General features: G+C 51.1%; 1 protein-coding gene across 2 annotated transcripts in view; it reads right to left on the reverse strand.

The window, feature by feature from the left end:
- The window catches only part of DAAM1 (dishevelled associated activator of morphogenesis 1), a 91,219-nt gene extending 66,576 nt beyond the window's left edge, over positions 1-24,643 (reverse strand). For both annotated transcript variants that reach the window (XM_038137782.1, XM_038137783.1), the window contains exons 1-2: positions 24,438-24,643; positions 5,824-5,922 (exon numbers count right to left, since the gene is read on the reverse strand). The gene's annotated coding sequence lies outside the window, so the exon portion shown is untranslated. The remainder of the gene's footprint in view (positions 1-5,823; positions 5,923-24,437) is intronic.
- Positions 24,644-27,926: the final 3,283 nt, after the last annotated feature.

The raw sequence follows: 27,926 nt of genomic DNA on the forward strand, positions 1-27,926 counted from the left end.
GGAGCTGTGGATAACACTCAGGCAGAGAGCCTGGTTTGCTTGTGATAAGCCAGGATGACAACTCAGTGGAAATGTAAAAATAATTTAATGAATAAGTATATTTAGATTTATAATCCCACAGCAGCTTTATTTATAGGGATGCCAATCACTTTTACACAGATATAAAATTGGCTGGCAGAATGCCTTAGACTATATCCAGAAACCCATCTGTAACAAATCTAAGCTGTGATATCCCTGCATACACTTGGCCAAACAATAACGCTGATGCCAGTCATCTTCACTTTAAACGTGCAGATGGGCCCAGGGGGGCTGGCCAAGCCTTCCCCACAGCCAAAAATGGGTGAATTCCCCTATCACCTGCTGTAAACTGGTGGGGAAAAGGACCAGATGAAGGAAAACCAGTCACCATCTGGGTTGTGTGGATTGCAACACCAACACAGTGCTGGCTGGAGAACAAGCCTGCATCCAGCTGGCTACAGGTGAACTTCAGAGCCTTCCATCACTGAAGTGGAGAGCTGCAAGCAAGGCAAAAAACCCCACAGAGCTCTGCAGCACCTTTAAAAGGAGGGGGAATTAAAGTAGGGCTCTTAGGTATGGTTTTTTTGGGTTTTTTTTTGATTCATTGTTCAAGACACAAAGCTGGGACAGAGGAAGATGCAGGAGAAATGAACTGAAAGTCATCACTTGGCTCCGTCTCAAAGCAGATGAGGATTTCTAGTGATCCTTGCCCAGGATCTTACAGCTTTATCCAAGCCTGCAGATGTCAAGGGGAGAGGCTGCTGTGGATTTCCACAGGGCTGGTGACCACCTGGAAAACTGAAAAGTCACAACTAATTCACAGGAAACAAAGAAAAACCTGCTCTTGATCCCGGTGGGACTTCTGGGGACTGGTTGTCTCAGAAATGGGGCAAAACAGGGATGGCTCCATGTCAAATACAGACTGTGGGTAACTGCAATTCGTCCATAAGGGTTTCAGTATACTGCAAATGCCAAGGTGGAAAAGGTTACTCTGGAATATTACTTTGAATAGCTCTGGGAACAAACCCAGCATTAATTTTCAACACTTATTCAGCAAATGATTTGAATAAACTGAGGAAGGTTCGTGCACACATACTGACAACATTATTTGGTAGATTTTTGCCTCTGCTCCTGAGACAATTTATGACAAAACAACTCCCAGCAAAGACGATCACTTTCCAGACCAATGAGCGTATTCAACTACCCTTGGGGACAAGGTAACCTCTCAAGATCCCTTCCAGCACAATTTTAGTACCATTTTACACCACAAACTATTTTCACACTGGCATTTGCTTTGATTTATCCCTGGAAATAAGTTTGTCCAAAAGAAAAACTGATGGAAAGAAAAAAACAGAAACCCAACAGCACTTTTCTCGCTCAAGGACAAAGCAAAGTAAAACAACCAAGCACAGAGCTAAGGCATCCTCGATCCAAATGTTTTCCAAAACATTTCCAAATGTTTCTCAAAGCTTCCAGATGAAGCTTTCATAACTAGGCTGCAACCCCTCCAAAGCCTGGGGCATTAAGCATGGCATCGTGGTGTGTTACAGCAGAGACACCAAGGAAATGGCTGGTGGTGGCTTTGCCAATGACACACGAGAGAGCCCTGCACAGAAAACACAGTGTTTCAAAGAAAAACTGCCTCTGCTTCCTCCACAGGGCATATTCCAATGTGACAGAGGAGCTTGATTGCTGTGTGGGCCTTTAGGAGGAGTCAGTCCCTCTGTACTGAGCACTGGTGAGGCCACACCTCAAGTGTTGTGTCCAGTTCTGGGCCCCTCACAACAAGGAGGACATTAAGGTGTCCAGAGAAGGGAAGGGAGCTGGAGAGGGTCTGGAGAACAGGTTTGATGAGGATCAGCTGGAGGGGCTCAGTCTGGAGAAAAGGAGGCTCAGTGGGGATATCCTCACTCTACAATTCCCTGACAGGAGGGGGCAGCCAGGTGGGGCCCAGGCTCTGCTCCCAGGGAACAGGAACAAAAGGACATGGCCTCGAGCTATGGCAGGAGAGGTTCAGGTTGGACATCAGGAAGAATTTCTTCACTGAAAGGCTTGTTAAGCATCAGGACAGAGTGCCCAGGGCAGTGGTGGAGTCACCATCCCTGGAGGTGCTCAAGAAACAGCTGCATGTGGCACTCAGTGCTGTGGTTTGGTTGACAAGGTGGTGCTTGATCAAAGACTGGACTCAATGATCTGGAGGACTTATCCAACTTTAATGGTTCTATAAATACATGTGGCCAGATGTCCTCACCTTCTTGGCAGGCTTTTGAGTTTATTCCAAGCAGCTTTGGAAGAGCCTTCCCTATTATTCTCTTTTGGAATTGCAAAAAAATATAAATAATAAAAGAATTCAGTAAAATAATAAAAAAAAATTGGAATGGTAAGGAGAGAAAATTGTACATTTTCTACATGCAAGCTAAAAATGCTGACGTTCTGTCCACACACCATCAAACGTGGATGTTTATGGTTATTACACAGGGAAAACTCAGAGAGTTGTGGGAGATTCTGGTCTGAGCAGCTGACCACAAGCACAGCAGCCAGAGGATGAGCACTGAGGTGTCAGCAGGGCTCAGCTGCAGGAACTGCCCGCTCTGGGGAGGGGGGGACTGGCACACAGCTGGTCCCCATCCTCATCCCACTGCTGACACAACTCCCACTGGAAACAGCGGCGCCTGTAAAGCAGGGTCTGAGTCCTTCAAAGCCCAAAGCTCATCTCCACCTCTTTCAACATGCTCCTGGACCCAATCAAAGCCCCTCCTACCAACTGTACATGGCCTTTGGATTAGACCTTTTGTAGAGCAGGAAAAAAAAAAAGAAGAGCCTTTCTTGAGGATGATAAAGTCTAGACACTACAATATATTTTCCAGCTGATGCAGCAAACCTAAAAAGCCCTCCCTTGATCTCGGACTGTCACGATCAAAGCCATCATCCCGTTTGGAGCCCTTCTGAAACTTTAGCTTCCAAATGTGCAAGTTATTTTAAAAATCTAAACCAGGCCAAGCCTCTTGTTTGGAGTTTTATGAGGAAAACGGGGTGTGCTCCTCCCAAACCTTCCCCCACCACGTCTGGAAGTGGCTGGTGGGCACATGGTGGAGGATCAGAGCAGGGAGGGAGCCCCATGTCTGGGGACACCTCAGTGGCACCTGGTGGCCACAATCTCCTTGCATGGGGGACACAGCTGAAGCCCCAAGGTGGCTCTGGTGTGGGGAATATTCCCCATCCTTGACTGAGACAGTTTTTTGGAGACCAAACATTGTTTGCATCCTCATCCTCAGGATTTGTGCCTGCCTTTGGCAGCCTCCATCACTGAGTGTGTTACTCTGGAGACAAAGAAAAATAAATACCTTGAGACACTTTCATTTTCTACAGAAATTAAATAAAACTAAGCACTATGAATTTCCTTTACCAAGTAACAGGATGATCAAGTGCACAAATAATATCCAGCTCTGCACCAAGGTAGAACCAGGAAAATGAGGTACTCAAAATCATTCTCCAGTCTCTTGGAGCAGTTTTTCAACTGGCTGAAAGGAAAGAAGAAATACACAGTCCTGCAAAAGAACAGGAAAGCCAAAGGGGCATCAACTTCTGCCTGAAATGGGATGCTCAAGGAGAGATGGTGGAAGACCAGCTAGCTCACCCCAGAGCAGCTGGTGCTGTGTGATGAGCACCAGAGCTCCTGGCATGCTGTGGCCTCTGTGGGAGAGAGAACCTGTGGTCAGTCCCAATCACCAAAGCTCACAGCGTCCAGACTGGAAAAAAAAACAAAGGATGGATGGTCTGGAATGATGAGGAGCTTGGAGAGAACTTTGAAAAGCTTTTTGAAAGCAGGTGACCACCAAGCTTCCCCTCCCACATCCTAAGGTAGACTTCTGGGGATATTCTTCAAAGAGAGATGGGGACAGGAGGTGGCTCACACTGCAGAAAGAAGAGAGCAACACAGAGCATTCACATGCTCCGAAGCTATTTAAAAACCAAATGAGGCTCCCTAGTGAGCACTTAATTTAACTAAGCAACTTCTAAAGCACCAGGCAAATGAGCCACATCATCTCCTCTTCCTCCCAGCATCCCTCTCCAGCATTCTGTCATCTCCCTTCCCCTCCATGCTTCCGCTCTCCTCCACCCCCAGCAGCTCTGCTCCTCCTCCCCACCTCTCCCTGTGCCCAAGCCAAGCAGATCTGTGAAAGGCCCAGTGAAACAGGCAGGCACACTCCACTAGGATGGGGATTAGAGACCTGCCACCCCCTGCAGCACCCCTCACTGTGGCTGGAGGGACCATGCCAGGCAGCAGCACTGGCTGTGCCGCACATCACACATTCCCAGTGCTTCAGGAGGTGCTGTCTGAAGCGCCACCAGCTTTCCAGCTGGGCAAACATCAAGGAAAAAATCAGGGTGACAGGCTTTCTTAAGAGTATTTCCATCAAGTAGGACTTTTCCCACCTCCACATACGCTGGAGCAGACAGAGCAAAAGCCACCGGCAACGCGCTGCTGGTTGTGACAGCCACCACGCCCGTCCCAGAGGGGACAGGGGATTTGCCAGGGGATTTGTCTCTCCAAATTGTTACTCTGGAGCTGGGATAGGATGTGGGATCATGCTCAGCTTCAGCTCTGCCACAGCAGAGTCCAACACATGCCCCATCACTCGTCTTTACTCTTCCCAACAAACGCAGAGAGAAGATGAACTTCAATCTCAACCTTCCCACAAGCAATTTTCCCTGAAGTCACTAAAGCCCTGCAGATCCCTTTGGTACCACCTTGTCCCCTCCAGGCCCCTTCCCTTTCATGAGCCTCTCCCAGGGAAGGAGAAGAAAGCCCAGCTGCACACCTGTATCTCTAAGAAAAGCTAACACACAGCTACCAACCTCAAGAATTTACGCTCCCTCTCACACAGGAAAGCAGAGAAACTGATGGCAAAGGCTGCTTCTGGATTTAAAAGTTTCTAAATCCATCAGGGAAGCGGCATGCACCCCAAACCCTGGCTCCCAGGGTTTGCACATTGGACATGATAAATGAGGCAGCAAAGGCAGCTGGCAAGGCAGCACCTCAGAACCCAACCCCTACCACGCCAGCTCAGGGAGAAAGAGAAGCCAAATGGAAGACAGCAAACTGTCCAGCCCCACACTGCCATCAGAACCGGGCCTCTCATCTGCTCTTGGTGACAAACACCAAAGGGAAAACATCACACAATTCACTCGGGTTCCAGGCACGAACCAGGGCTGGTTCAGCACCTCACTGCTCTCCCTGCCAGGCTTCCCAGCAGTCCCACCTTCCTCTGCAGGGACTGCTGAGTCCTTCTCATCTCCTGTGTTAGACATGGGAAATGTGTACTTTAACAGTTTCCCTCCCCAAGCCAAACATGGCAAATACAGGCTGAAAAACAGCTAATTCCCAATCCTGCCAAACTTACAGTGGTAACTTATGTCCAGACAGAGCTGTGATTTTTATAAGGGATACCACTGGGTTAAGGAGTCCAAGTCATAACTGTACGAGTGAAAGCAAAAGCCTTTCATTCCTGTAAGGTCTATTTTTTCCCCCCTGCTCCTGAAATGACAGGGAGCAACACAGCTCTTGCCAGTTTAGCGGGGTGAAGGCTTGGCTGAGAGCAGCCTCATTAAACTGGCTGGGTGTTCAGTGCCAATCCAAACACTCAGTCCTCTGAACCCCGCATGACGGGCTGGGAACCACAGGCAACTCACAATTAAACCCGTGACAATCAGGAAAAATCCGTACAACCCCCCCCAAGCTGGATCCACCAACACCATCCCCACCCTCCCTGCTTTCACTTATTTATTTATTTGTTTACTTACATAAGCCTCATGGCAGATAACTTGCAGGAAATCGGATGCTTTAATGATTAAGCGACACTTAGGCAGCCCTCTGGAAGATAAATACACCCTTTGGTAACCCTGCAACAGAAACAGAAGGTACAAACAGACAGTAACTAATTATTCTGATTAAATCTTGGAAGACCTGAAATACCCGACTGCAGCAGAACAAAGCCAGCGTGCGCAGCACAGGGGCTGCTCGTAAAATAAAAATAAGTCACACCCTTTTTTTTGAAAGAATTCACCCAAATAAACCTCAAGCGCTTCTGTGCTGTGTTTGTTTGTGTGTTTTGTTTCTTAAGGTCTAGGCAGCTGATAGGAAATCTCTGCCATACCCTGGAGGGATCCCGTCGCCTTCAGCTAAAATTAGACTTCAAGGGAAGGGGGAAGGCGGCGTCTCCAACCCACCACGCACTCGAGGAGCGGCGCGTGGGGGTTTTTCCTTTTTTCCTCCTTTCCCATCGAAACCAAACACAGAGGGGTTTTGGGATGAAAAGAAGTAAAGGAAAATAAACAAATAAGGCGCACTCCGAAGGAGAAAGGCGGGGACAGCAGGTCTACCCCGCTGCTGGGCCGGGAGGGATCTGAGCCAGAGGTGAGGTGTGGGCAGGTGGGGAGGCAGCTGAGTCACCGGGAATGGGCAGGATGCAATGGGATGCTCAATGCAGCAGTGAGAGGAGCTTGCAAAGCCCACCAGCAGCCCATCCACCTGCATGGATATGGAGTAAGGTACCTGCTTTATTGGTGCCCAAGGCAGCCATGCCAGGAGCCTGTTACAGCCAATGCTGCAGCCCAAGACAAGGGGATGTGCTCAGCAGACATTCCCTGCTCTCCTTGCCTTGGAGGAAAACCAGAATTCCCCTCCACCCTCCCCCTACCACACTAAATGCCAGCAGAGCTCAGGGGAATATTTAATCTCAAACCTCAGTAATCAATCAGTTCACCCTCACGCATGAGAAAGAGTCACAGCGGTAAGCACCAAATCCCATTTCCATCCAGCAATACGGCGGTTTAATTACGTACATAACACTTCCCTTTCAACATAAATCCTGAAGAGATCCAAGCAGCCCCCAGGATATGGGTGGGGAAGGACACTGTGATGGGGAAGAACATGGGGAAGGGGTGGAAGAAAGGGAGGAGAAGCCATTATGGCAATTATTTAAAATGACAACTTTCTACGGCTGCTCCGCTTGGCCGTTGGCACAGCCATTGTTTGACCTTGTGTTTGCTGTCCCAGAGGATGGGCAACAAGCCCAACATCCAGCCCTGCCACCAGAAGCTGCATCTGCTTCTTTGCAACACACCAGCAAGCATGTGGGAAAGAGGGCATGGAAAATGCAAGACGGGCACACATGGAATGGGCTGCCCAGGCTGTGAAACAAATAACAGCAACAGAGCCCCTCCACTGGTGCTGCCAAGCTTACTCCAAAGCCTGCTCACTTCAAAAGGAGCCTTCCTAGCTGGGTCTGAGCAGGTTTGGGATCACTCCCTGCCAACACCTGTTATTCCAAGTGCAAGAATGGCTGGACCAGCAGGACTATCACACAGCTGCCAGTGCAACAGGTAGGCATCTGTGAAATACATCCCTCCTTTGTCCAACCAGACCAGTCCCGAGGGGCACAGCTCAGTTGAAACATATACATATTGTTTTTAAATATAAACACATGCACAGACTTTTCTAATATATAGGAACAAAAGAGGGGACACCCTGCTGAAACCCCATGTGCAGCTCCAGTGCTCTCACAGTGATGGAGGAAATGAGAAGCAGAGACCAGGCACACACCCGCTTGCCACGGCGTGTTTTGGCTCTGGGAACGTTTCTGTATTCTCCAGCTTGAGCTCTGACCTCCAAGAGATAGAAAATGGTTTTGGAGGCACTCTGGAGAAGAAGTGGAGGGGTCCCTGGGGGTTCAGCCAGGCAGGTGAAACAGGATGAGAGGTGGGATCCAGGTGCTCACAGGGACAGCTGAGCCAGTCCGTGCCCCACCGGTTCAGAAGCCATCGTGCACAGGAAGACGCCAGGAACATCCCCAAACCCCAGTGCATAGCAGAAAGCAAAGCAAGGTCCCCTCATCCATCCATCACGACAGTTCCAGCCTCACCAGACCACAGTGCTCAGACAAAGCAAGGGAAACAAACTTTGACTTCTCTATATGTAGCAGAGCTGTGTTTCTGAACCCTCTTTTTCCAAGCAGATCCAGTGGCAGGCTCTGTAAGCACATGTGCATTGCTTCCAAGGGCCTCATAAAAGCAGCTTTTGGAAGGGGAGGTGGTGCAGAGCAATAGGAATTTTTCAATTCCTCTCGAGAGGAAGCATCACTCGGAGATGTGGAAGGAAAACCTACCTGTAACCCAGATTTCTGCACTGTGGTCTCTTCAAAGGCCAACGATCCCACCCCTCCCCGTTGTTTTGGCTTCAATTTCCCCAAGATCTATAACATCAGGAAATGCTTGGCACAATGGACTGAGCCCTCAAACTCCACACACGGGGAATCCATTGCTCCTACACCCTGCCTGAACTCTTCAGCCCACACCACGAGGTGCACAATTAACAGGGATCAGGCACCATCAGATGCTGGCAGCATGCTCCCAGAGGATCCAGCCGTATCCTCACGCTCTCCCAAAGAGCAGAACTTGCAGTGCAATTCAGGACAGAGATACTCTGTGCAGTATCTAGAGCAAATTAATCCTCCCAGGCACAGCAGCAAGCATGGATTTATTGATTCATGGAAAATGTCCTTATAAATTACTTCATTCAGAGCAACGGTACAAGACAAAACGAGGACTCTCCTCGGCAGTGAGAGGTTGCACTGCAGTCGTTTCAGTCACACGTTCCAGCAGAAATCACTTTTTCAGAGCAGACATTTCTTACAGGGCTTTTTGGGGGGCTGGCAGAGGGCAACACAGGGGCCAGTGCAGATCTGTGTCACATCTCACCTGGTCCCCACCTCTCTGCCCCACAGGAGGCAGAGCCAACGGATGATTTTTGCAAGCAAATGGGGAAAAGAATTGCTTGACATCATTTTCACAGCTGCAGAAACTCCATCCACACCTGCTTGCTGGCTTACACAGGGCTGCAGCCACAGAGGCTGCTGTCCCCCAACAGCTTCCCAAAGACTGCCCCAGCCATCCCTCTGGGGTCTGCTCACTTTGGAAAGGGAAGGGGGGACTGTCTCCCTGGTGAGATGTGACACAGATCCATTGGGATCTCTTCTGCATTGTCCTCCTCCAACCCTGTGAAGCTACATTAGGAGTGTTTGCTCTGAAAGTGATTTCTCCTGGAGTATGGGGCTCCCAAAGACTGCAGCTTGTTGATCTTATCTGCTTTTCTTGCTACTGATGGCTTAATGTGCTTTCATCAAGCTCAAACTCCCTGTGGTCTGCATCCAGGATGCTGAGCCAAGGCTAAGGCCACTTTTTGCAAGTGTTTGTTCCAGTAGCCAAATGCAGCTCAAATATAAATAAATATCCAGATGTCCCCGTGCCTCGTTCAGGATTGCATGCACCTGGCTTTGGCTTCCAGGCATGGGCTGAAGAGCTGCTGGATGCCATTTTATAGCTGCTTGATGAAAAGGCAAGAGTAGCATTCCCATTCCCCAGCACAAAGTATTTCCCCAGCTTTTCTGCACGTGCAGCACTTCCCTGCACACTCATCAGTCAAACCAGGGTCAGGCACTGCCCTTCCACCACGGGTTCAGCAGCAGCCCTGCTCCCAAACTCCCTTGCTCATCACAGCTCAAAAGGCAGCACTGACAGAAGCAGAGGACACAGTCTCAAGCTGCACCAAGGGAAATACAGGTTGGATATTAGGAAGAAGTTTTTCACACAAAGAGTGATAAAGTTCTGGAATGGCTGCCCAGGGAGGTGGTGCAGTCACCATCCCTGGGTGTGTTTAACAAAGCCTGGATGTGGCACTGGGTGCCAGGGTTGAGTTGAGCTGTTGGGGCTGGGTTGGACTCGGTGACCTTGAAGGTCTCTTCCAATGTTGTCATTCTGTGAATTCTGTGAAAATATTATTCCACGGCTCCAAATCACTGCCTGTGCTCCCTGTCCTCTTCATATTACCTCCCAGCTTTGAAAATCAGCACCAGCCCGAGGCCCACTCTAGAACACCCCAGCCACCACGCTGAGTCACGCTGCTGGCTGCCTCCAGGATGGCACCCACGGAGGGCTTCCAGGAATGCCTCTGCCTGCTGTGAACTCCCCCGCTGGAAACATTAAAACTACAATTATCTCAGCAGATTAATAACGAGCACAGCATCTCTGGCAGCAGTCTGAGGCAGGGACTCCCGGCAGCAATGAGTTCAAGTTAGCAGGGCACACAGGCACACACAGCTGTGTTTGTGGTCCCTGCTGATCTCAGGCACCTCCACCCTGCCACTGCCTCGCCCCTTCCCCCAAACACACCCCGTTTCCCTCGGCACTGATCAGAATTTGGATAAATAAACGTGTCTCATCACATCTATTCACCTAACCCACCGCTGAGGGGGTGCCATTCCCACGTGCACTGGCTTTGGGAGAGCCATTAGCATTTTACTCTGCCATCCCAGGTGTGATGTGGTCCCTTGGCTCCTCCCAGCCCCAGGGCACAGCTCCTGGCTCCCCAGCATCCTCCCGGCTTACGGACCGTGCAAGGGCAGGGAGGTGAGATCTCACCTTTCTGAGCTGAAAACTGGCCCCACCACGGAGTGCTGCTCTGCTCCAGACAGCAGGAAAGGAAGGACAAACTGCCTTGCCCCTGGACAGCAATCCTCTGCTTCCCTGAACTGACAGACTCAGGCACTGCCACAGAAGACAAGGAGCTGATCTTTCAAGGGTGAAGCTGATTTCCCCCTACTTTTATCTAAAATCTGGGGCAGGCACCAGTCTCTTCTCTGTGGTTGCCTGTGCTAGAACCTGAGGGAACGGGATGAAGTTGTGTCAGGGGAGGTTTAGGCTGAATATTAGGGGAAGGTTCTTCCTCCAGAGGGTGGGTGGGCTTTGAACAGGCTCCCCAGGGCAGTGATTACAGCACCAAGCCTGACACAGTTCAAGGAACATTTGGACAACACTCTCAGGCACATGGTGTGATTCTTGGGATGTCCTGTGCAGGGCTGGAGTTGGACTCCGTGATCCTTAAGGGTCCCTTCCAGCTCAGGACATTCTATGCTTCCATGATAATTGACCTCCCCTCTCCATCTGTAAGCCAAATCAGGGATAAAGCAGGTCAGTGGCTCATTATTTTAGGAACCATAATGAGACATATATATATATTTTGTTTAATTAAAGGGAAAGTAATTTACTTAAACACTTCAATTGGCTTAATTATCCCAATCCAGGAGTTTGCTGGTGCATTTTTTGTTTTGTTTCTTTTTAAATAACAGAAGTAATCATCCCAGGGAGGGCAAACATCCATTTCCCATGGAAGCCATCCAGGATTTTCCTGGCATCCTGGGAGGGAGGAGCAGCAGAGTGTGAAGGGCTGGCACAGAGGTGGATAAGAGGGTTAAATCCAGCTGCTCAGAGATAAGCTGGTTACACACCAGGGCAGCAAACGGGGGAATACAGCTTTGCCAGCCTCCAGCAAATACCTGCACAAGACACTTGCATGGCTGACACTGGGTATTTAACTCAGAAGTTGCCAATATTAGACACCCTGAAGCCACATTTCACTCAAGCTCTCCTCCTGAACTGCTTTCCTGGCTCCTCTGAAGCCAGCAACAGTGAGGGCTGAAAAAATTAAGAGACTCCTGGCTTTGAGGCCAGCATGGCAGGGAAGATGCAGCAGCACATTTTACCTGTTGCTGTGACTTTCTGGTCTTTCAAGGACACTTGTGAGGCCAAACACAGAAAGGTGTGAGATGCTGTCACTCAGAACAAACCTCAGGAGATAAAGCAACCAAAGACCCACCGGCAGCTCCGGCAGAGCACCCACACAGACAGAACGAGGTGCAAACAGGCATCCCCCATCACACAGCTTGTGTGTTGTGTGCCTAATCCCAGGCACACACGATCCCAGGTGGCACCTTTGGACTGACACATAAATTTCACCACTGGCCTTTAATTTCCTTTTTGCCTTCCAAGACTAAAACTTCTTCCAATTGCTGCTCAAGCTGACCAACAACTTTTTATTTTCCTTTGCATCCAGAAATGCAGAACTGCTGCTTCTGGGAATTATGCAAAGATGGACAGGGACCTTTTCTCTGTCCCGAAGCCACCAGCCATGCCCAGGCAGGCACAGCTCAGCCACTAAACTTCAAAACCTGTCAGACAATGGAAAGCTTATGGCTATGCTGGAATTCCTCGTGCTTCCAAAACCTGCATCACGTGAAACTCTGGAGCTGGAACCCTCCAAACAGATGCCCATCAAGCATTCCACACTTTGGCCCTGGTCCAGATACAGGTAAGCAGGAGAGAGTTTCAGCCATGGGATGCCCCAATCCCGCTCTACTCCTGGCTCCATCCGCAGGCAGCCAGCTGCATCCCGTGTTAGAGTGATTTCCATAAACAAAAAGGGAGTTAGCCTCCATAACCACAACCCAAAGGGTATATTTAGCTCAACTGGAAGACAAAGGAGATCGTGTCCACCACAGATTAAATTAGCTGAGCCTGCTTACGCCAGGAGCGCCCGTCTGCCATCCATGGCAGCTCCCACGGATTTATTCCCAGCTCCACACTTCAGTGGTCCCCAAGGAGGAACAGACCTGCTCCATAAAAGCTCTGAAAAGCAAAGAGGTGGAAGAATGGGTCCAACAGGTTTCCAAAGCCTTGGGCAGGACACAGTCTCTCGCAAGGGTTTGTGTCATCTGTCTAGACCCTGGAGCCATGGCATGGGATGAGGTGCAGGAACCCACATGGGGCTGCACCTCCTTCAGCCCACAGCGAGGAAGAGGATGACAGGGAGCAATGGGGGACCCTCTGAAACCTCGCCAGGCCCAGCTCCAGTGTGTCCCCTGCACCCCAGCACAGTACGGGGGGGCGAGGACATTTCCCTCATGGTCTTCAGGACCTCTCCTTCAGATCTGCCTCCCAGGAAAAGGTTCATTTCTCCTGCCTCATTTCCATGGATATAATTTCATCCCCCACCTCCTTTGCTGCAGTCTCACGCAACTCAAAGATGCAGCCAAAGACGTGGTTATTTTTACATTTTCCTCCCAGGAGATGGTATCTCCACGGGGCACGGCTGCCATGCCTCATCAGATCACTGCACCGAACCCACGACGGCAGGATGAAGTCGGGGGGACACCCTGCCACCAGGTATTTTTCTGTCTCACTGGCATCAAAACTCAGCAGCTTTTCAGTCAAGAGCATCCCAAAAAAGCAAAACAGCACCAGTCCTGGAGGTTGTTCCAGTTCCTCTCTCTGTAACTCCTACCCAAGCACTGAAACCATCTTCCAGTTTTAGATTTTCCTGAGGCTTTTGCAAGTTGTCATGGAACCCTGGAAAGGACTTGTCTCATCCACACCCAGATCTTTGTGGATTCAGGATTCCCAAATTTCCCCAGCACAGAAAGTGACTGGGTTTGGCCATGCCATGATGTCAAGGTCCACAACATGACCTCCTTGATGTGGCACATAGGCTTCAGCACAGCAGTCCGTGTCTTTAGACCCACATCTCTTACTGGGCACTTTTACACCGGGAGAAGAAAAAAAGCAGCACTTCCATGAATAACCCAAGAGCTTTTGGAATTTAGGGAGTGGGGGGGATGGAGAGCAAAATTCTAGGCATGCAGGAAAAAGCTGGTTTGTGCTTTTTGTGCTCTCCTGTCCCTAGGAGAGTTCCAAGTGGGGCAGAAGGGTGGTCTGCAGCATGTTACAGCACATCTGCAGCAGCTACACCCTGCAAGTTCACCCAGTGTTTTCCTTTTCCCTCTTCCCTGAGATCACTCTTGCCATCATTTGTCCCTGACAGCGAGGCCAGGCACGCAGGGAAGAAGGCATCACCTGTGCATGGCTTATCTGTAGCTACTTTACAAATAAAAGTGATCATAATGAATGCTCACACCTAGAAGAAATCCCAGCGCCCTTCCCCCTCCTACACCTCCCAAAGCAGAGCACGGATCCAGCTGCTCTGCAACCTTATCTTGATGCAGAAACAGTCTGGGACAGAGATAGAAGGGCTCCCTGAAGGCACAGCTTATTAAAGGCATCTTTCCTTAATCAGTTCTCTTCAAAAACACCGCACTGAAGCGCCGTTCCCGGACTGGTTTTCATCACAGCAGCACCACACGCCCCCAGCCTGGCCAGGTCGTGTGTCCCCCTGGAAAGCCAAAGGGTTTCTCCAGGCTAAAAAGCAACCCAAGACCAGACAGATACGCCCAAGCCAAGGCACTTTGGGGGACCTGCAGAGTCCCTGCAGAGCTGAGAGTCACAAGGAGCTCCCAAACACACCCTTGCTCTCGCCCCAGGGATGTCACAGCAATGAGGTCCACAGGATGCTCCCTTTTTATCCAGCAGCTTCTCCCACCAACCCCACTCCTGCTACCGCAGGGGATTGCACACTTACAGTCAAACGCTGCTAATCCCAGGTTTCAAGAACCAGAGCTACAAAACAACCACACAAAGAGGCAGCAGCTCGCACGCATCCCGGGAACCTCCCTGCAGCCAACGCCTCCCTGTTTATCCAACACCGATCTCCACTCGTTCAGCTATTTCCATCCCACCCTGCTATTAATGGATGCAGAAGGAGGTTGGGTGAGGCCTTCAACAAAAATCTCATTTAGAGATCAAGACAAGCTTAATTGGTTTCTAGCCAGACCTGCACAAAGATGGGTTACTCCACAAATACAGTTGCTAATCTGCCCATTATACTCCCTAAGCTCCAACCCACAAAGAAAAGGAAAATAAAGCAAAGATGCACAAAGGAATGCAGGATTCTGAGCGTGTTACTTCCAGCTAGGAACACATCACGAGTGGTGAATTCTACAAGAACAAGCCCTTTGCTTTTCTTTGAAGGAAAAGGATAACCAAGCAGTAAACAAAATAACAACAAAAAGACCTAACACAGATTAAATCTGCATTTTCCACAGGCAATCCCCAGCTATTCTTGAAGAGCATTTCCAGCAGCTATTGTTTCTGTGGGCAGGCAGAAGCAGGGGAAAAGCTTACACGGCCAAGGAGACGTCATGTCACAAGTGACAGAGTAGAAAGGATGGTGAACCTCGTGATTAAAAAGCACAGGACTGAAACCCTGGAGAGCTGAATTCACTTCCGAACTTGGCTGTAAAAAAAAAAAAATTTAAATTCGCGAATTTCCTGTGTGATCACATCCTAGATGATTTATTCAAAACCTGGTGTTGAAAAGCCAAGGGAGGGGGAAGGAAGCAGGAGGAGGAAGGGGAAGACACGGTCCTGTGGGCTTTTAATGAGCTTGGGGTTAGAGCAGCACTGGCAAGCTGAATACAGAACATCCATCTGTATTGGGCACTGCATGACCTGGAGCTGGGGCTGGGAAAGCACTGAGTGTCCCAGAAGCTCAGGTGAGAGCCCGCCCTGCTGCTCTGCCCAGGTGAGTGCCATGGGCTCACATCCCACAGGCTGCCGTAATGCTGGACTCCCAACAGAAACACAGCCACGTGCAAAATGGAAAGGCTGGGGATGGTTTCCCCTCCTGGAGCTACACGAGAATTTAGAACCCAGAACATAAAGCTGTCCCCCGAACGCAGTGTGTTATAAATCAGACACAGCCCAGCTCCAGCGCTGCAGAGCAGCTGCAGCAGCAGCACAGGTAGAGCAGGTGATGAAAGGGTCCTTTGGTTACACCCTTCTCCCCTCGTGCAGCAGCCCAGGACTCCCAGCTCTAGAGGAGAAGGCCTGTTTATTTTCCTGAAAGCCAGCCAGTTCTGCTGGGCGGGAAGCACTGCACCCATGGGAGAGCTGAGCTGCGGATCCTCCGGCAGCACAGAGCCAAAAACGAGGCCAGCACCACAAAGGATGGGGTCCTGTGCTTGGGACCTTTACAGCAATGTCCCCTGAGCTCCAGAGCACCTTTACAGGGTGAGTTCAGAACAGTGCAGAGAGACAGAGAGGGGTTTTTCCAACACCTTCAGCCACAATGGGTGAGCACAAATCCAAGGCTTGGTGCAAACAGCAGCCCAGTCTCTGGCGTTGGACAAGAGCTTCCAGGCATGGAGATATGGGGTTGGTGCTGTCCCAAAATGCTGCTGTGGGAAACTCAGGGTGAACAGATTCAAACTTTTCCTTTCAGCAGAGAGGCAAGCTGTAATTAGCAGCACTCAGTCCAACCCGGGGCTGGATAAGGACATTCCCGTGACATATCTGACAAGGCGACTGTTGGATATGTTTTCCTTGGCTTTTTTCCTCCCTGGAAAAATGAGCACCCATTTTTCACAGGTCTTTTTTCCCCCACGCTGTGTTGCCTGGAGTCAGTTTCCCAGAGTAAGGGCATACATTTCAGTGCACACTGCAACAGCCCATTACCAAAGCTGGAGCTCGGGTCTTGCCATCCCCAAGGGATGGGTCCCTCCTTAATAATCCCACACCTCACAGCATACTGGGGATGCCAGACCCCAAAGACACAGTCTCAGTTTGACTTTCACCAAAATGAAAAACACAGTCCAAACCACAAGGCAAAAGTAATATAAAAAGGTGAACATGAGGCAACTGAGCTACAGCTGCGAGACACATCATCACCACTGTCTCACACGTCTCTCACCTAGCTCACCCTCATCCCCAGAGCAAAACCAACAAAGCTTCCTGTGATGCAACTACAAGCAATCCTTTGGAAATCAATTCAGAGAATTTTGAGGCTAAAGTCCCTCTTTACTGTCTTTTTCTCATGATGAAAGCTGTCACGCTATAGAAAGGCTTGAAAAGCCTGGATGTAAGGTAAATGCTAGCGTGCCAGCTAAGGGAATGGCACAATTTCATGACTAGGTAACCCAAATCACAGCCTGTCACACATCACTGCAGTTTGAACACAACTATGGCCACCACTGCATCAATTAAGAACTGACAAATTTTGCTGAACCTGCTAAGTGGAAGAGCAGCATTTAATACATAAGTAAATGAGGAAAAAAATGAGCATAAAGGCTCAATTCCAGCCCCAGCCCCAAAAGCAGAAGTGACTGTAGGGATTACAATATTTAGCATGCTCCAAAAATTTTCCTCAACATTCTTCTGCTCCATGTGATGGGCAGGGATTTCTCGTGCCTCCAGAGCCACCAACTACTTCACATGCAATTCGCCAGCAGCACTCTCCAGGGAAAAATAGATGGAGCTCATAAATGGATCCGAGTGGTCCCCAAAAAGGTTCCAGTCTCTTTGCAGGGTGTCTCCAAAATGCTGGGACAAGGAGATGGCACACTGAGGTCTGAAAACCAATCTCCCAGACCTGGAGAGCTTTGGTAAGCAAACGGCTTGCGTAAAGTTTCTGTCAGAACACCCATTTGAAGCGCTGGCATTGTAAACAAGGTTGCTCCAGAGGCACCTGGGATTAGCACTGTTCAAACAGTCCTTGGCATGACTTACCAGAGAGCCCAGGAACAGATTTGCAAGTTCAGCTTTTCTCCTGCCTGACGCTCGCCCGGCACCTCGGAACAAGCAGAGCTCCAACAGCTTTAACCCTGCTGTCTCCTACATGGAGTTTGAGACACAGGGATGGGCATGGCAGGAGCCCTGTGCTTGATCACAGGACTTAGTGGAAGAAGAAAACCCAAGTAGGCAGCACCGTGGGGCTGCTTTCTTCCTGTGTTGCAGGATGAGATCCAACAGCAGGCTGTCCATGAGCAAGCTGGACACCCGAGTGTCCCTCCGCAGAAGCACAGCAGCTGAAAGCAATGCATGGGATATGCAGGGAGAATGGTGCCAAGCCAGACGGGACAGCTGAAAAACACCAGGCACCCTAAAGGCTTACCCTGATATCAAGGCACAGAGCAGCCTCTCTTCCCTACACTGGGCGCACAAGCCAAGACACTCCTCATGCCTCGGGGGCACAGGGAAGGAAACCTCAGCCAATGAAGCGTCCTTCGCATGCGATTCCTGTGGAAGCCAGGCACGACAAGGGCACCCACCTTCCCTGACACATCTCCCCCACCCTCAGCTCTGGCAAGAAGGTGCTGTGGTTTCCAGGAGCAGCAGCAGCATGAAACAACGGGAATGTGAAGGATGACTGGAGTCACGGCAGGGAAAGCTTTACACACACAGATTTACGGTCGCTCCCATCCACACAAGCATCCTCGAAGGAAACAGCTGCACCGGACCACAGCTGACACAGACTCTCCAAGATGGGACATGAGTTCACAGCTCCTCTAAGCACCATTCATTAAGTTGAGGCTGAGGCCAAGCAAAGAACAAGCACTCAAAAAAAAAAAAACCAAAAAAAACCCCATCAAACAAACAAACAAAAAAAAAAAAAAACCCCAACAACCCAAAAAAATAAAATCACCTCATGGCTGGGTAAAAGTCAGAAGGATCTCATCTCCAGAGAGCTGCCTCAGAAAGGTCTAGTCAAAAGAAACACTCAGCAGCAGCAGCAGGGCAGACCCACCACGGACTGAACTCCATGTCACATAACACATCACAGACAGAAAACATCCTCCTGCACTGCCTCCATGGCCATGCCGCAGCAAACAATTAATCTTGCTTGTTTGGGGTGGGGGAAGTGGTCTCCGGACTGTTCCTCCATCCTCCTCCTCCTCCCTGCTGGAGCTGGGAGGAAAGCCTGCCAACAGAGTTTGCCTGTAACAGGCACCAAGCTGCTAGAAAATCACCTGAGCAACATAAAACATCTTTCCACACCCCCCTGTAGCACAATGTACTCTCCTTCTCACACCTCAGACCTGAGTTGCTGCAGATCCCACCCCTGAACGATGCCCCTCAACATCCCCCATTCTCACACTCCAGGTTTTGGTTTTTTTTATTTTAATGGCAGGTGCTGTCCTCTCCTCCCAGCCCAAGTGGTGCAAAGCTGGCTCCCAGGTGCAGAGCACAGCCCCAGCTCCCCTGCCCTGCAGCCTCAGCGTACGGACAGTTGTGTTCCTGTCCAAAAACAGTGTGAAGACTTTTCTGCTTGGTGACAGTCTGCCCTCAAATGCTCGACCCTACAACCTCTGAGGATGCTCTGCTCACTAGAAGGGGAGACAAGCTGATCCTCACTCCTGCAGAGCATCGGTGGAACCCACACCCTGCAGAGCCTTCCCCAAAAGCTGCCAAGCTCCGTAGCTCATTTTTGCATATTGGTACAGAGCCCAGCTGCTGGTGTTTCACACACCACCCCCCAGAGTCTGCCTCTGAATGGCACGATTTTGAATTGCTTCCTCCTGCCATACTGCCCCAAGGCAGGATCTGCCAGCAGCCCTGCCCATCGCCACGGGAAACAGGATGAAAGCCCCATGAGAAAGAGGAGCAGCAGGGAGCAAGGAACACCAGGAGATCCCACTATGCTCTCCGAGGGACGGGCACAGGTCAGGTGGATTAACTGGGTCCTTCCCCTCTCTTTATCTCACTGATCTCTGGCTGTTGCCAAGTTGTTTTGAGCTTTGGCATGGCTGCTTTCCACGCAGGGCCTGCACAAAAGGCGATGAGGAGCCTCAGTGCAGAATTCCTGGCAAGAGTCCAAGCCCAGAGGTCGGTAATTGGGTCACTGGGTTCAGCTTCCGAAAACCATTCCTTCAGGAGGTGCGGTAGAGGCAGCCGAGTCAGCAGACGGAGCCGGACACTCCTGCAGCTCCTCCACCACACCCTCCACACCTCATTTCATTACCCTCTCATAAAGCACTCGGTGACACGGGGACAGAGCAGCCGGACAGGGAGAGCTCAGACTTCCACGCAAGCTGCGTGCAAGGGGGAGATATGATTCAGGTAAGCAGCACGTAGCTGAAAGCACATCGCTATGCAGCGCTCAGCCCCAGGAATGCAGAAGGGAAACATGAAGCCACTTGTCTGGCACGGCAAATAATCCTTCAATCATCCGCCAGGCCCTGCCGGGAGCTCTGGGTTGGGAAAGAGAGGATGTCTCCAGCCAGCAAGGCATCAGCGCTTACCAACCACGCCACAAGGCGCTGCTGCGCTTCCTCCGTGTCTGCAAGCCAGCTCCAAACACACAAAAAAAAAAAAAAACCCAAGCAAGTGGCACGTACTGGAGGAAGAGAAGAGGTTTGAAGAGCAACCAATGTTGGCACCCATCGGCACTGGCATGGTGAGCAGCTGGCTGGTGGGTAAGAACACGCCTGTCCAACACCGCCCTTCCAGTGGGCCACGGCAATGTTTTGAACACAGTTCCTCAAGGCAACCCAGCCATGAGGAGAAGAACAGGGAGAAATCTTCTGAGTCATGGTCACATTGACTCACCAGTGAGTGTCTCTAGGCTGGGCCACCCCATCCAGTTTGGCTGACTCAGGAAGGGACCATAAGCAACCTTGTCTCCCAGGTGCTGCAGGCAGCACAAACCTCCTCCATTTCACATATTTACAATAAACTGCCCCCAAAAGGCTGGGGGTGAACACAGGAGGGAGCATGAACAGGACAGGGGAATCAGACACTCACATCAGGGCACAGAGGTTGCTCCAGACCTGGGAACAGCATGGGACAGATCCTTGGGAATGACCCCACCCAACCCCACCATGAGGGAAACACAGGCCAGATGTTCAGACAACTTCAGGCATTCATTTGGTTAATTTGCTGTAATTCAGGTGGCTGGGGTTCAGGCCACACCAATCACGAACCAAAGTGCTGTCAGCTCAGATCCTGAAACTCTTCAGTCAACTAACCACGTCCTTACAGTGTGCCAGGACCATTTCTCTCATTTCCATCTCCTTTGGTTTTCTTCTCAGTGGCCACAAAGATCTGAAAGCTTTATGACTCACTGAGCTGAGATTTTCTGTGCTACCCCAGAACTCCTGGTTCCTCAGTGAATTCCAGAATGTTATGACATGCCACAAGGACAGAAGATACCAAGTGCAAATGGTCTCCGGAGAGGGCAGGAGGGTTAAGTAGGCACCAGCACAGCTTTTCTCACAATTAAGGAAGAAAGAAAAGAAGAATCAAAGGCAAACAGCAAATTACAACATGTATCTGGCAAGGGGCTCTGGAGCCTCTAATTTTTGCATTAAATAGAAAGTTGGAAATCATAGAATCACAGAATGGTTTGGGTTGGAATGGACCCTAAAGACCATCTGGTTCCAACCCCCTTCCCCTAGTTTAGGTTGCTCAAAGAATATGTCATGAAGGGCGAGGGAAATAATGCAATACTCAGAAGAGCTTCTGCTGGAATATTTAATGACTTTCCATCCCTTAACTAGCTGTTTCTCTCATCCCCTAGTATGGTAAATAGATAGAGCAAGTAAATCTATGTGACTTAGCATCTAAATTAACCAACACACAAGTCAGGATCAGGCATTCAGTATTTCTGCCCCAATTTACAGCCCTTTGCTCAGATCAGCTCCTTTTTTTTTCCAGCATGGCACTGACATCTGTTGTATTGCATGAGTGAAAAGTACATATATGATTAAGAGAGGGGTAAAAAGAGAGAGGGGGGAAAAAATCAATGTGGACATGACTTGAATTTTATACGGCATTTGGCTGCCATGACTTGCAAATAAACAGCTGTCCCAGCAGGTCCATGCAAGCTTAACACCACAGCAGTAAAACACAAGGTTTTTCTTCCCCTTTAAAAGGGTTTTACTTATTTAAAAAGCATATTTATAAGAAAATAAATCGCAGGTGGAAGAATCATAGTTAGGTCACACTCAATTCCAGCAGAACAAGCACATCCTGCTTCACATGGCCTCGCCAGTCACTCCACAGCAGTGGCAGCTTTCTGAAGCCAAGTTAAGATTTTTAATTACCAGCATCAAGTCAGAAACCAAAGCGTCCAACAAAATCCTCATTTGTGAGCGAAGCCTGCAGAAATGTCGTTGAGCAGGCTTTGGCAATCTCCAAAGCTGACAGCTGGATGCCCTGGCTTATCAACTGCTAGAGCACACGCGGAAAAAAGCTCTGAATAGTTGCAGTGCCGAGCAAGCCTTCAAGGCAGCCCCGCCAGCCTCTTAAAAAGGCTCACAGAAATAGGCAGGCCTCATTTATTAATACTTCAGAGATAAAAGTGGCCGTGGTGTAGGAGCAGCTCAGTGGGTGTCTGTGCAGGAGGAGGATGGGCAGACCACTCACTCTGGGTGGTGCATCTCTCAGGATCCCCACGCAACCCGTTCGGGTTATAAACGCACCAATGTGCAACCTGGGCACACAGTGGGCTGCTCCAAGTGCATCAGCTTTTAGGGATGGACCCAGCAGGGATCCCTAAGGGACCAAGGATCCCGAGTTTCCAGGGATGGAAACTTCAAAGCAGGAAGATGGAGCGAGAGGAGCCACACTGCTGGCTGGCTGACAAACAGAATTTGTGGGAAACCCAGCTGCCCAACAGCTCCATGTCCCCACTGCCTTGGGTTCCTCAGCTGTGACACGACAGCGCGGGAAAAAGTGGAGGAAGGAACCAAAACAAAGCACAGAAGCAAAGGGAGATAAACACGATCCAGTTAGACCAGCTGTCCCCAGGTCTTGCCCGTCCTCACCGGAGGAGCCGGCCCGCTGTGGCTGTCCTTTCCTGCTCCCTCCTGCACCCCTGCCACAAACAAAGGGTCAGATAAGGAGCCAGCTCAGGTCAAGACCGGTTTGACTCCGTTTCAAGCCCAGGGGAGCGGATTCAGCGCTGATTTTACACCTCACCCATCCTGTTTGCCTCCCCGGGGCAGAGGCCAGTACATGGAGCAGGGTGCACGCCTGGCTGGCTGGACCCAAAAATCCCGGGGCCGTGTCAGGGCACCACGGGCAGAGCCACACACCAGCTGAGCGCTGGCCAGAGCCAGGAAGCGTCACTGCTTCCTCCTGTCCCGGTGTCACACAACATTGGGCGGTCAGAGATCGTGGACTTTGGCTTTTGCTTCCTGCTCCTGACAGAGCAGAGGCAGGTCCCGGCATATGGCCATGGGGAGAGCAGGGTGAGTCACTCATTAATCGAGGAACAGCAAGGTGGATGTCTGACCCGCAGGGTTTGGGGGGAAATGCACGCCAAAACAAATTCCAGCGCTCGTGGAAAATGGTCCAGATGCTGCAGGACACCTCTGCTCCTAATGGGAGTCAAAGAGGGGCAGGCAGGGAACGCCGATAGCATTGGAATACATTGGTTTTGGCAAGGGAGGATAACGCGGTTGCACCACGGTTCACCACTGAGGCGTTAATACACACCAGCACTTGATTTTGTACTCAGTATCAGAATCAACCTCTAGAGAGGGAAGAAAAGGAAACCGCTGGCTTCTCCCTCTCCGTGCTGCCGGGAGAAGCTGCCTGGCTGTACAATGCTGGGCATCTGCAGTGCTCAGGCCTGGTCAAAACCACCAAGGCAGCCTGTGCCATGGGCTGCCCTCTCCCCAGCACCTGGAAAAGAGGACTTGGCTGCACCCCGTGATCTTCCACTGCCTCCGATTTCCACGGGGAGCCCCTCACCTCCACTTTGGCAGTACAGACCTGTCAGCTCACGTGGCTTTTGTCAAGAGGCACAATATCGTCACACTATCATCTGTCTTTGCCTTAAATTAACCTTGATCACTTAAAGATGCAGAAAGACTGTTTCACACCAGCACCAGTGCAAGAGGCAGTGCGGTGTGAAAGCCAAGAGCGTTGCAGACCCCAGGAACCAAACCCCACTGGTCACACCGAAGACTTCGTGCCAAGCAAAAGACCAGGATCCGACCACAGCCATCGCACACCAGTGGCAGAGGGTGCCCACCGTCAAGGCTCCACACAGCAAGGGCATTGTCCCTCCACCAGGTAGACCCCTGACCAGAATCCTCCCTCCCAGAATTTCTGGGCGGGTGCAGCCAGTGACAAACCGGACCTCCCCACCTGGTGCCTGAGCCACACACCTGCTTGTAACCAAACCATAGCCCAACACCGGCAAATGCCAAAATCCTACTCCCACCCCAGCTCCCACATCAAAGCATGGGCTGGACAAGAGCAGCCTGCAGCAAAATGTGTGACACCAGCACCAGAGGCTTGGCACATACAGGCAATGGGGCAGCCCCAAACTGCTGTGCCTGTGGGGAGGCACTCAGGAGGCTGAGATCCCCCAAAGCCCGCAGGAGCCCCATCAAGGGGGTCACGTCGGTGGTGTGGGAGTCGCCGCAGGGGTGGGAGCCGCCGTGCCAGCCGGCGCCGGGGCTGCAGCAGCCTTTGGAGGCGTTGCCATGGAGAAGGCAGCGCAGCAGCAGCATCCCGCATCCCACGCCCCCGCGTGGGCGCCCCTCGCCCGGCGCCCACGGGGCTGGGCACCGCCCGGGACCCGGGACACGCCGGGACCCGGGACACGCCGGGGCCGGGGGACACGCCACGCTCCGGGGCGCCGGCAGCGGGGCGGGCGCCGCGGGGCCCGGGCGCTCCCCCCGGGGCAACAGCTCCACGCAGCGCCCGGGGCGGGGTGGGACGCGGGCTCGCCTCCCTCCCCACGGCGGGGAAAAGGCAGAAAAGCGCCGGCCCCCGCCCTGCTGCCGGCTCTCCCGAACCCCTCCCCAGCACGGCCGCGGGCTGCGGGAGAAGGGCAACGCACTCCGCCGAAAGCCCCCAAACCGAAAGGGGAGGAGCGCCGAGGGGCTCGGAGGACTCACCGCAGCGCGGCCGCCGATCCTGCCGGGGCGGAGGGCTCGCCGCCCGCGCTCCGCCCGCCGTTCCTGCCGGGGCGGAGGGCTCGCCGCCCGCGCTCCGCCCGCCGTTCCTGCCGGGGCGGAGGGCTCGCTGCCCGCGCTCCGCCCGCCGTACCTGCCGGCGCGGCGCTGCGCTGCGGCGCGGAGCCCGCCCGGCCCCTGCCCACAATGGGCCGCGCCCGCCCCGCCCGGCGCGCTGGCGTCACCGCCCGCCCGCCGCCGGGACTGGGAGTGACGCGCGGGGCGGGGGCTCCGCCACCGGGGGTGCCCCGCTGGGGGTACCGCACCGCCGGCACTACCGGAGGTTCTACCGCACCCAGGGTACCGTGCTAGGGATGCTGCAAGCTCCAAGGGCACCGCACCAAGGGCGCCGCACCAAGGGCACCGCCGCGGGACGCTCCGCGCCGAGCGCTGCGGGCCCCGCGCTGCAGAGGAGGCGGGGGGCAGCCGGGAGGGTCCCGCTCTCGCTCCCGCCGAGCGGCGAAGATAAAGTTTCAGCCGGCTGGCGACACGGACACGCGGGATGTGTGTCGCAGCTGCCTGGCAGAGGCCTCCCAAGATGCGGCAGTCTGCGCTTGGATTTAAGAAATCAATTTTCCAGCGGTTCCCGTTTCACGTGAATCAGAGCAGCAATTGGATACACGGTCGGATTCCCACATGCATGGGAATAAACTCGCTGCATGAGATGGCAGAAGGAGCAGTTAGTGTTCTTGGTGCAAATCAAAACTCAGATCAGATTAATAGCGTGGAACATTTTACCTTAAGTAAACTTTTTATTTGGTTTTTTTGGTTTTTTTTTTTTTTTTTTTGAGAAGAGGTCAAGCTATTTACATCTTGAATATTTTTTTTTTTTTCTTTCTTGGCAACAACTATATGGGAAGGTCTGAAAGGCAGGAAGGGATTTACTGTGATTGTGTTTCATATGGAGTCTGCACAAAAATCGATGCAGGGACAAAGGAAAAGCCAGTGTTGGGAAAATAAGGAAAGAGCATCCATAGAGTTGATACCAAAATGCGGTGTAAAATTAACAGAGTCACAGAAGGGCTTGGGTTGGAAGGGACCTTCAAGATCATCTTGTCCAACCCTCCTGTCATGGGCAGGGACAGCTTCCACTAGACCAGGTTCTCATTGGCCTTTTCCATCTGTGCTTTAGCTTTCCTCACCCCATCCCTAAACATCAAAATCGTACCCCTGTACTCTTCCTAGGTCTCCTGTCCCTGCTTCCATTGGCTGAGCATTTGCTTCTCACTCCTCAGTTTGAGGAGCAGGTCTCTGCTCAGCCATGCTGGTCTCCAGCCTGCCTTGCTTGATTTCTTGCCCGTTGGGTGTTAAAGCAAATGGGAAGCAACAGTCACAGAGGCAGTTTGGGGATAAAAGGTGTCAAGGACAGGTTTTCTGGAGCAGCAAACCCAATGATGGTGTTGTGAAACTGGTGGGACAAGAGGATAAACATCTGTACCCAAGCACAGGTTTTGGCAAAAGAAATTATAACTCACAGAATCTACCACAGTCCTTGATGGAGCCAAATATGTGATGGAAAAACAGAGATCTAATGGATATAAGAGATATTGATTTCCTAAAGGCTCTGACAAAATCCTTCATCAAAAGATACTGAGGGGAGTCAGGAGCCATGAAAAAAACCTCAGTGGTTTATAGGCAGAAACCACAAAGGCCAGACTGGGGTGGTCAGTCTGCACTGGAGCTATGAGATGGGGAGTTTCACAGAGATCTGAGCAGGGGCCTGTGCTCAGCATCTTCATCAGTGAGGTAGGAGTAGGGGTGGGTGGGGACGTGGTGATGGCTTCTGGTGACACTGAGCTGCTTGGAAAGGCCAGTGGCACCAAACCGCAGCGGGACCTCGGGATGCTCAGTGGCAAGATGACAGATGAAATTCTCTGGAGGCAAATGTAAGTGATGAGCCTCACAGGGAGCACTCCTAACATCATGCAAATGGCAATGGGCTCTGAACTGACTGCAACCCCTCAGGAAAAGGATCTTGGGTTATAACAAGGAATTTGATGAAAGCATCAACTCATTGCTGAGCAGCAGTCAAGAAAGCAAATAGATGGATAGGAGTTAATGAGGCAAGAGGGAAAAGTGCTGTACAAATTCCTGGTTTGCTCTCCTCTTGAATGCTGTGAGCAGCTGTGGCCTCTGTTCTCACCAAAGAACTAGTGGTTGAAGATAGGGAGCATTTTTCACTGAGGTAAAGGGTTAGGCCAGGACTATTCAATCCAGTATTTCTATACAAGCCTCAGGCTCAGGAAGTCCTGGAGCTGTGTGCAGCCTGCTGTGGGCTTGGAGAGTTTATGGGAAAATATCCCTGAACACTTCTCATACCCCTTGCTTATCATACACCATTGGCTATGAGAGGATGCTGGGCAGAATGGTCCCTGCCTCCATCCCAGCAAAGCTTTTCTTTTGCTCTTCCATTCATTTTTTTTTCTTCATAAAATGCCTTCCCAGGACCCCCCTTCCCACTCTTCTCTTCCTCAAGGGCTTTCATTAACCATGTAGTGGTTAATGGTTTGATCTGCAAGCTCCCAGCCTGGGTAAGTATCAGCTTAATGGCTGGCATTTGGAATTGCATCTTCCTCATCAAAACTGCTCAGCCATTTTCTTGTAACTGCCTCCTCAGAGCTTGTTTGGACGCTGCTTATCAAGCCCCATTGTGTTGCTTTCCTGCTTGTTTTTCCAACAGCCGCCTATTAAATTAAGCTCCTGTATTCAGACAGGAAAACCCAATAAGCAGCTGCCCAGAGCCTTTCTGGATAAGTAGGACACATGCAATAGTCATCGTGTAAGACTGATGAGCATCCGGCCCCGAAAAGGGGAGAGCATGGGTACCAAGCCTGCTTGGAAAATAATCCCTGTAATGCCTTTTAACAGGAGGGGGTTGGCAGGGTTTGCTCATTGGATGAAAAACTAAACCAGGACTTTCTCAGAGCTGAGGAAAAGAAAATGGGTTTCTTGTTCTAAGTGTGTAAGAATATACTTGGTAGCCCTCGTCTTTAGATGCTCACTAGACCCTAATAAATGTTCTCTGAGACCAATCCATGTCAGATCAATGCTGTCTTATCCCTGGGGAAGAGTTTTTATGTGTTCCAGTGAAACCTAAAAGGACACTCTTGATTCAGCTGACAGTAATGGAATATGGAACCCATCCCCTTACAAAAATTAAATAAAATTGATTTTGGAAGAAAAAAGCCCTCTCGAGGTTATAGTCTTTCACATTGCACAGATGATATGCTCAGCAGAAAAACAGGCCACAGCTTTTATTTAATTGTTGTTCTGTTCTAAAGCAAAGACTTACACCAAAAGAACAAAACCACCATCTGAGCCCCCTACCACCATCCCAGAGCATTGGAGCTTATGGGAATATTTCCATCACAGCAATCAGGGCTGGTTTTGGCTCAAAGGTAGGAGACAGCAGTATGCTTCTAGTTCTTTGAG

This window comes from Motacilla alba, chromosome 5 (genome assembly GCF_015832195.1).
Source record: "Motacilla alba alba isolate MOTALB_02 chromosome 5, Motacilla_alba_V1.0_pri, whole genome shotgun sequence".
NCBI lineage: Eukaryota > Metazoa > Chordata > Aves > Passeriformes > Motacillidae > Motacilla > Motacilla alba.